The 9362-nt window shown below is 43.9% G+C and overlaps 1 pseudogene; it reads right to left on the bottom strand.

Moving 5' to 3' along the window:
• Positions 1-5666, bottom strand: part of LOC110330839 — a 132415-nt pseudogene extending 126749 nt beyond the window's left edge.
• Between the last annotated feature and the right edge of the window lie 3696 nt (positions 5667-9362).

Below are 9362 nucleotides of genomic sequence, written 5' to 3'. Positions count from 1 at the left end.
GAAATTTGCCTGCCTCTGCCTCCCGAGTGCTGGGATTAAAGGTGTGCACCACCATGCCCGGCCCAGTTTGTGGTTTCTTGTTGAAGTTTCTTCACACAGAACAGCAGTGACTGGAACCTTGTAAAGAATTCATATGTAGGATGACCTTAAGACAATCCACTTCTAAGACTTGGGATTTAGGGTGGCCTCAAGTGTCAATTATCTTGCCGTGACTCAAGGTACCTTGAAGACCTGGGGTTCTTGGACATGTGCCTTTGTTCAAATGCCATGTGTTTCTGCATATAACTCAGGCTCCCTTAAGAGACTTTAAACAAACTTTAAAGGGACATGGAATGTCCATCGTGGGTGATTTATGGAAGCACCCTGTCTCTCACCTAGGGGAACCACTAAGAATTGGTGTTCGTAGCTTCCCTGGGTAGGTACAGTCAGGTAGAATATTGCCTTCACGGAGACAGCAGAGACACTCACTAATGGCCCAGTTACCATGGAATAGCACATTGCCATTAACAACTGATTATACACATTATTGGGTAGCTTACAGCTAATGGGACCTGTCACACGATCTCAGAAGACCGGGTTTATGATCTGTTGATAAATAGATATGTGTTACACGTGGGTCAGTCATTTCCTTGTTAAGAAGGGAGAAGGAAATGAAGTGACGGCCTTAGCAGATCCACATGGATCATGGCTAAGTGCCTGGCCCATATTTGGCATCAAAGCCTCAAAGCTGGGGAGGACAGACATGAAGGAGAATCTGTGTCTGTTTGGTCCCACAAATGCAGAGGATGGATGTGGACCCGGCAGTGACAAGGGGAGTTGAGATAAGTCTGGGGTAAGGAAGGGAGAAGGGAGATGGCCCAGCAAGTTAAGTACTTTTTGAGCAAGCATGAGAAGCTGAGTTCAGCATCCCAGAACCTGCAAGAAAACTGAGCTTGGTGGGGTGGATTTATAATCCTAGTGCTGGTGAGTGGGACCGAGAAACAAAGATCTAGTGAGCTCACTGACTAACCAGTCTATACACTTGGTGAGCTCCTGGTTCACTGAGAAACCGTGTTTAAAAAGCAGGTGGATCCTGAATAATGTGGTGGGGGATGATCTCTGCCGCCACATGAGCACCCATGGGTGATTGTACATATTCATGTATACAAGCATGGGTGTGTTTTACACACACACACACACACACACACACACATAAACACACACACTCATGTCATACCACATAGTCAAGCAGCATTGGAACAGCAGCATTAGATAAAAGTATTCAGTGCCTCCAGCCTGCTTATAATTCAATTGTGGGGTTATTGTGTGTGTGTGTGTGTGTGTGTGAGAGAGAGAGAGAGAGAGAGAGAGAGAGAGAGAGAGAGGGAGGTTTATTCTTTTGAGACTTCTCAGATTTGAAGGAGTAGTAGGCAAATGGGAACTATGTAAGCACAAGACTCTCCTGGCAGGGTAGTACTGACTAATTTAAATAATAGTTGAGCAATTTGCTTTCCCTGATTTAATATCTAAGGTGGTACGAACTTAGGTCTGACCTTGAGGCCACACATGCAAGTGTGCTTATCTAGACACATTCTGTCTGATTTAGCTCAGCTTGGTATGAAATGCAATCTCTCTAGTTTAAGCAGAGAGTAAGGGGTGGGGACGTTTCGTGAGTCCTGTTTGGAGTTAGTCAACCCTGGGTGCTTTCAGCACTTGGAGTTCTTTGTTACTTGGTGAATGGCATGCTTTCATGGAGCCATGTTCTTTTTAAGATGGGGGTACTTTTCTGTCTGGGTTCAGATTAGGTTCATTCTATGCACTCAGACAGAACTCACTTCTCCCTGACATTTCTATGGACCAAAGGTACAGGTTGCCAAGCTCGGGATTGACTAACAGATGTTCGTGCTTCTTTCTCTGTGTCTCAGGGGTCACAGACTTTCAGGATCTCCTACTTTCATCATTTATACTCATCCATGGAGATACGGTCCTTCCTTTTCTTTAGGAACTAAGGAGAAAACAGAGCAAGAGCAAAGGGTACGTTACCTCCCTGATTTATGCCTCCCTGGCAGTGGTGGTGGTGACAGAGATGATGACTAGAATGGCTTCATACCTTTAAACTACTACCTGGTCAGCTATTCACCACCTGTCAAGAAGGTGTGCCAAAAGGGAATGGGGACAGAACTTTCCTGAGTTGTCCAAGAACTCGCAAAGTTTCCTTTGTTGGTCTGATGAATTTTTTCCTAGAAAGTCCTATGCAATTCCCTGTTTGGAGACTATCTGGGAAAGTGACTAGAAGTGACAGGATCCTGCACACCTGAGGGATTCATAGATGAACTGTGAGAGGTCTGGAGCTGAATAACCTGCCTGCCATTGTAGGGGTTGGGGCTTCTCCTGCTGAACAGATCTTACCTCCTGGTTGGGTGGCTGGGCTCCCTGGGGAGGAAGGGAAGTTTACTTGGATCTTCCTTTTCTCCTTCGCACGTATCCACTACCAAGTTCCCCTGCTCTCTTCTTTTTGTACCATGACTACCTTCACCTCATCACCCTGCCAGTGCACGTGGTTAAGAACGCAACGGAGGAGGCAGGAAAAAAGAATGCCCTAGAAGAAAAGAGCAATGTTCTATTTTTTTCCCCAGGGAGACACGGCTTTATTTCAGTTTTAGTAGCTCTTATTCAAATTCATCAGAAGTAATTAATGAAAGAGAGCTGCAGCCCTGTGTGCGTATACGTGCGTGCACACACACCTTCCTAGGGTATCTTCCTTCTTCCTTGAATTATTTCGAGCTGCTTGGTCTATTGGTTCAGTACCCCAAGCCTAGTGCAGTATTGTCATCCCTTGCTTTACAACACAGTCATTATATCCCTAAACCACATTGTGATACACAGTGCCTTCTGTTTACGACTCCCGAAACTCCCACTCCATATATCACCTGCCATAAAACCCATCAAACGGCTGCTGCTAAAGTGGTGCACAGTGGTCTAAGCAGGAGCCAGGCAAATTGTGTGATACCCTACTGTGGTTAATGAGAGTGAAAACGTGGTTAGGGTTTTATTCAGGCGATGTTCATTTGCAGGGCCATTGTAGTGAGATGGCAAAGAAAGATTCTTTTGTTAGCTGCAATGACAACTTACTTCCCATCTACAGAGTGGCCTGGCACACAGTTTGCCAAGTTGTTTGTCAATTGTAAATAAGTCAAACTGTGACCTCGAACTATGAAATGTTTATTGCTTGGAGGTCTTGAAAACTAATTAATGTACTGAGGTTGGTGGATTGAGCATTGGAAACCTGTTGCCAGATTTTAAAGTGCCCCGGTATGATTTGACTTCACAAAGTGAAGGGTGGGGAAGAGTTAAACAGAAAGATCTATTTCTGGAGAACAGATAGCATTTATTGTGTTTGGTTTTGACAACTTTTAGGAAGAAGGTGGAGGAAAGGAGAGATCGTATTGTTATTTTAGCTGGTATTTTTTCTTTTCTTTCTTTCTTTCTTTTCTTTCTTTCTTTCTTTTCTTTCTTTCTTTTTCTTTTTTTTTTTTTTTTTTTTTTTTTTTTTTTTTGATCTTTATTTCTAGGGAAACTTCTTAGTAATATCTGCAACCATACAGAAAGATGATTGTAGATCTTCAATCAGGAATCAGAGCAGCTGTGGGATGGGATGGCTCAGCAGTAAGAACACTGGCTACCCCTCCCAGGACTCATGAGAGCGGTCACAATGTCTCTAACTCTAATCCGAGGGGATCTGATGCTTCTTCTACCCTCCACAGGCACTAGGCATGCACATGGTGCACACACATACTGGCAAGCAAACAGAAAATAAGAGTGACCACCACCACCAAAGCAAAAAATAAGAACAATTATATAACCTTGTCCCTTAAATAAAACTAATTCCCTGGAAATCCCAGTCCCCTGCCTGCTCTCCTCATTTTCATACCTGGAATCAAAGAATTTTTTTTTTCTTGGAGAAACTGTGTCTTTAAAAAGTTTAGTAACTCCAGGAGTATTGCTTTAGGCAACAGAATGCCAAATTGTCTCTTGTTAATCCATGGCCTATCTTGTCTTCCAGTTCATTCTTTCTTCTCACCAGCCATGTTAGAAAGCTTTCTTCTATCAGCCACTGGCCAGTCATGAAAACACTAAAGACAAGTGGAGGCCATGTGTGTACAGCATGTCTGATCCCATTGACTCAGTCATTCATCTCTGAGCTCTGAGCATCCCCAGAGCCCACCCTGGGCAGTGGCATGGAAGGAGCAGTCATCCCCAACTTGTTCTTGCCTGTGTTCAGAGCGTCTCGGTTGCTTTGCAAAGATGATTGTGTAGATCCTGCAAGAGTATTGCTACTGCCAAAGGGGCTGTGGGCACCGCAGCATGAAAACCAGAGCCTAAGATCTCTGTGAAGTACTTCTCATGCATATTCATTTGACACACACTCAAGCTTGCTATAAAGAGGGCTCTCTAATATATCTCCCACTTTGCAGGCTAAAACAAAACCGAAAGACATGGAGTCAAAAGAATTCCAAAGGTTAGATGAGTAGGAGAGGAGGAATTTACTGTGACTCTGTGTTCTTGACCCTTCCCTTCTCTTCTCGGATCACGTTTTCCTGTGTTTTCTCTTCTAGGGTCTTATCCCCAAAATGATGATGTTTCTCCACAGAATTTTACATCTTAGGTTCACACATGAGAATCACTGGCAAAGATGTACTAAGCCCACTTCTTAAGTTTCCTTTCCCCCTACAACTCCCTACTGGCTGGCCTTGTTTGCAACAACCTGATTTCCCTAGAGATTCATATCTCTGTATTCATGTCTTGGCAACCCTAGTCATGGCAGGAAGTAGTGTTAATATTATCAGGAAGTACTAAATAGGTACTGAAGGATGCATCCCACCCACAAAGCTTCTGCAGATGAAAGAAATAACTTCTATATACTTTTATGAGTACCATGGCTTCACCATTGTAAGGCTGGGGCAAACAGATCATTACGATAGACAGAGGGGTAGCAAAGGGGAAAATGGTTCTCCATGGTATCGCCATTTTCAGGCTCAGCCGTTCTGTGATCTGTGCTATTTCTTTAGGGGAAATCTGATTTCAATTGAGTCATATTGCTTTAAAAAAAAATTTCCAACTCCAAACAGCACTGCAAAAAGGAAATTAAACTATAAAAACTGCATTAAGGTAAGGGTAGGGATCTAAGTTACTGGCCCAGGAACAAGTTAAAATCAAAGTTAGGAACAGAACCCCTAAGTTACTCTGGTAGACATTACAGATGCCACCAGTATTTACAATGACCTGATATAAAACAGTCTGCCTTCCAGTGGATACTGACGTCACCACCATTGCACTTAGGACATAGGATCTCCATGTTCTTATAAGGATCCCTTTCTATATCAGTTCTTGTGGAAAATCAGAGAAATAGAAAGTGCCATTGCCTAAGCCCAAGGGATGGGCATATTCTACTTGATACAGTTTCAATCAGGGGGCTTAGTGATAATCTGGGGTTTTGCCAGGAATCTTGATAGCTTTCATTCTGTTTGGATAGTTTCTCTCCTTGACTCAGTTTCCCTATTCTTTGTAACTCATATCTTTCTTTAACAGATCAGCATTAGGGTAAGCAGTTGGGTAAAAGGAGGACTTCTTACCAGCTCTTCTACTCTGGGCAGCTGCTTGCCTTCTGTCCTTTGTCTTCTCCCCATGGCTGTCATGAAGATCAAGCAATCAACAGAGAAAATGGAGACACTCAAAAAAGACCAGAGCACAGACAGAACATTTGCATTATCATGGAAGACAAAAGAAGAAACAAACCAAAGGCATAGCACAAGGAACAGTGTGGAATAAGCTGCCCTGTTCGCAGGCATGTAGATGTAACATTGGGTTTAATGTAATCATGGTTGTGCCCTTCCTAATTATTTCTTACACCTGGATTTGGCCCATGGGAAAATTCTCTCAGAGGCCATGCATTTAGGGTCTTGTATATTTTCAGGTTTCCTTATTAAGTAGAAACCAGAAGCCTTTTTATGTCTCCATGGGGACGCCCTCAGAGCTTGTATCAGCAACAAAGAGACTACAACCCGAGGTGTTGTGGTTAGGGCAGAAAGCCCGAAGGGGCTCAGTCACAGGGACTGGGGTACCAGGGACCTGACTGTCCTAGCTTGCTGCTATGGTCATCTCTTTGACATTGAATAGTTGTCATGCTGAAAAGAACCATTGCCTTTTAGAAAAAAATGAAGGGGAACTATACATAGTCAAATGTTTTAGGCCAGGCCACTAACACTGAGGAAAAAAAGCAGTGGAAAGGAAGGATGGAATGTCCTTTCTGGATGAAAAAAATACTGGGCAATGGATTTATAGATATTAATTGAACACCTGGAGATAGAATATTGCAAAATCGTTATCTGTGATCACCTCTTTCAAATGAAGTTGAGCGTGCCTGTATTTGTTATTCTCCATTGCTAATTGCTTCCAGAGTCATCCAAGTATACCTTTCAATGGTTCCCCACCAACACTGGCCACTTTGGAGTTGTCCTGGCAAGTGGAAAATGTACGGATCTTAGTTTCTGGCATGGAGAAACTTAAGGACTGGTCACACGAGAGACAAAGTGCAAGGTAAAAGGGTTTGCCATTGAGCACTGTGCTTCATGGGCTTGTGAGTTGTGGGGGTGAGGTCAGGGGAGGTGGGGAGGCAGGGTGGGGAGGCATGCTGGCAGTGGCCTAAATGTGGGTAGGTTCACCTTCAGGCACACCTTTGTTCTGCAGGCCTAGGGCCAGTAGGGGGCGCACAAGGTAACAAACGAGTGTTTGAGAACCTGACTGCTCTCTGGAGTAAGAGAAGGAGGGTGTCTGTTACCAGCCATTGTAGGAACTCTGGCTCTGCTGGCTGTCTTTGCACAGTCAGCCATGTTCTGCGCCCTGTTTCACTCACAAAGCATCTTTCATGGTAATGAAGAAACAGCCCCAAACCAAGCTGTCCCAAAGAGGCCTCAAACAGGCAAGACGTAGACAAGGAAGCAAGCAGCAATGTCCAGTAACTAATTTTTCTTTGAAACAACTTCTTCAGTCCTCTCTTCTTTGAATAATCAGGTAACGCGAGGAGCTCACAGAATATCGTAGCTCAGAAACCTGTCACTTGAATATTTCTGATGCCTCAGGAAATGGGCCAGTTAACAGAATTCAGCAAGTCAGTGCTTGTTGGAAGAGATTTAGGGGAGCTAAGTCGGCCTGAGGTTTGGTAAAATGTGCATTTCAAATCATAGCACCTTCAAGTTTATCCTAAGCAGGGCGTTACTCTTCTAAAAATGGGCACATGTGATAGCATTTTTTTCGCTGGGGAGGTTCCCACCTCACCAGATTCGTGTTGCCTGGCTTTCCACGGCCAATCCCTGCAGAACTTGTTCAACTTCCTCAAAGAAGAATCCGACTCTGCTTATCTCGGGGCCTTTGCTTATAATTGTCTGTACCTTAAGCCCCATTTTCTATGTCTTTCCTTTGTCACGTTATTTCCAAATCACTGAACTGGCATTTCAGTCTCAGTTTAGACTTTCCGGAGACCCACGTCACTCACAGACTGAACCTGTCTGTCAGGAAGTCACAGAAACACTCTTCATTGTTCTTCATCATTTAACAAAGTTTACAAAGGCACACGTATTTTTATAAGTATTTCACCTGTGTACTTTCTACTAGACGGAGAGATGGGGGCTCTGTCTTCTTTACCAAGTAGCGTGTCCCCAGCATGGCTCTGGTACTGGTACCTGACATGGTTCCTTACCACTCATTTGTTGGATGAAAGAAATACAAGCAATGATTACTTACCAGTTGCTAATAGCTAGGACTAAGGCTGCGGAAAATGTGGGATTCAACTTTAGATCAACCTGGACAGGAACCCCTTGACAGACGTTTGAGGAAGGGAATGAGGTGGACAGGGGTCCAGGAAATGCTGAGAGAACAAGAGGCTCTGAAGAGCTAGGACTTTACTGGCCAAGAGCTGTGTGGGGAAACAGAAATGATGGGGACTGGACCGTAGGTGGGTTGAAGCAACAGCCACCACTCAATATTGGGACCTAAAGGACACTCTTACTTTGACTATTCTCCATGTTTTTCTCGTTTCTAAGTCCTTTCTGCCTCCTTATACCTCCTCTGGGTCCTTGGAGGTTGGCCCTAGTTCCCAATTGGATCCAAATGAATAGAGGCAGAGAGAGAGAGAGGCCAGGATCCCTTCCCATATCTCCCCATGGTGTGCAGGCTGTTGGTATCTCACTTCAATTACTCTCTCCAGTGATGCTTCATGATCTGCCCTACTTTCTCTGCCCCATGACCTCCAAAACTGACTGCAAGGTAAAAGAGAAAGCTTGATAGGAAGACAGAGTCTTACTCAGCCTAGGTCCGGTTTCAGTGTTATTGGCTAGTTACATTTTTCTCCCTAGACATATTGAACATGTGCCCTCGGATCTATAAAATGTCCAATTATGAAGATATTCAGGAACCAACTCAGTGCGCAAGCACTTAAAAGATAGAAGACAATATATGTTTTTAAACTTATAAAACACAATTTCGCCCAATATTCTCAGTTCTCCAACCAAATACTCAGAGTAGAAAAATAGTGAGGTTGAATTTTCTAAGTTAGGAAATTGAACAATGACCATTTACAGCAAATCAGAGTCTATCTCTCACTTTCCAAGTACCCGAAGAGACTATACAGAGGTATCACTTCAGAATCTGCCACAGAACGGGCTTCAGTTAAAAGGATCTTTCTCTCAAGAAAGTCCCCGCCCCTACCTCAGTCATGGGATGATGGGAAAGAAGCCACAGGATATAGTCTTCCATTAAACTTAATGGGCCTGGGCCGAGAAGCCACTCGGTACTTGGTGACTGGGGAACAGAAACCTGTTGGAGATTCAAAGTGGAATGAAAACCAGCTTGTACTTGCTGTGGCAAGTACAAGTGCTGGGATCCTGTTAAAGATCAACCCCATGCTACACAACCTGTGCTTTTCTATGAATAGACTTCTGTAGGTTTAGAGACTCTGCTGTGGTTTCTTCTGTGTTCCTCTAAGCAAATCCTCCCATAGTCACCTTCCATAATCCTGAGGCTTCCAAGGGCAGCTGAAGTGGCTGTCTGCTCTTTCTTATCACTTCTGACTCTGTAGTGGAGATGAAGAAAGATAAATATAAATATATCCAGGCTGTCCCTGAAGCACCCCTCTGGACATTTGCTTCCCTGCCTGTTCAGGAGCTGTTTAGCTGCGGGAAAGCTGGGCTTTTCACAGCCAGCCTTGGAGGATGCGTCACATGTCCTGTTTATAGGGCTAGTTTATAAAGATATTGACTGATTCACAGTAGAAAGTCACTTAAATAATAATTCCAAAGATTGTTGTGTTGATGTCCAAGGTAGCTTGA

The sequence above is a fragment of the Mus pahari genome, chromosome 13, assembly GCF_900095145.1.
Source record: "Mus pahari chromosome 13, PAHARI_EIJ_v1.1, whole genome shotgun sequence".
Taxonomy (NCBI): Eukaryota; Metazoa; Chordata; class Mammalia; order Rodentia; family Muridae; genus Mus; species Mus pahari.
The sequence above is the reverse complement of the archived record's forward strand: the minus strand, read 5'-3'. Positions and strand labels throughout refer to the sequence as shown.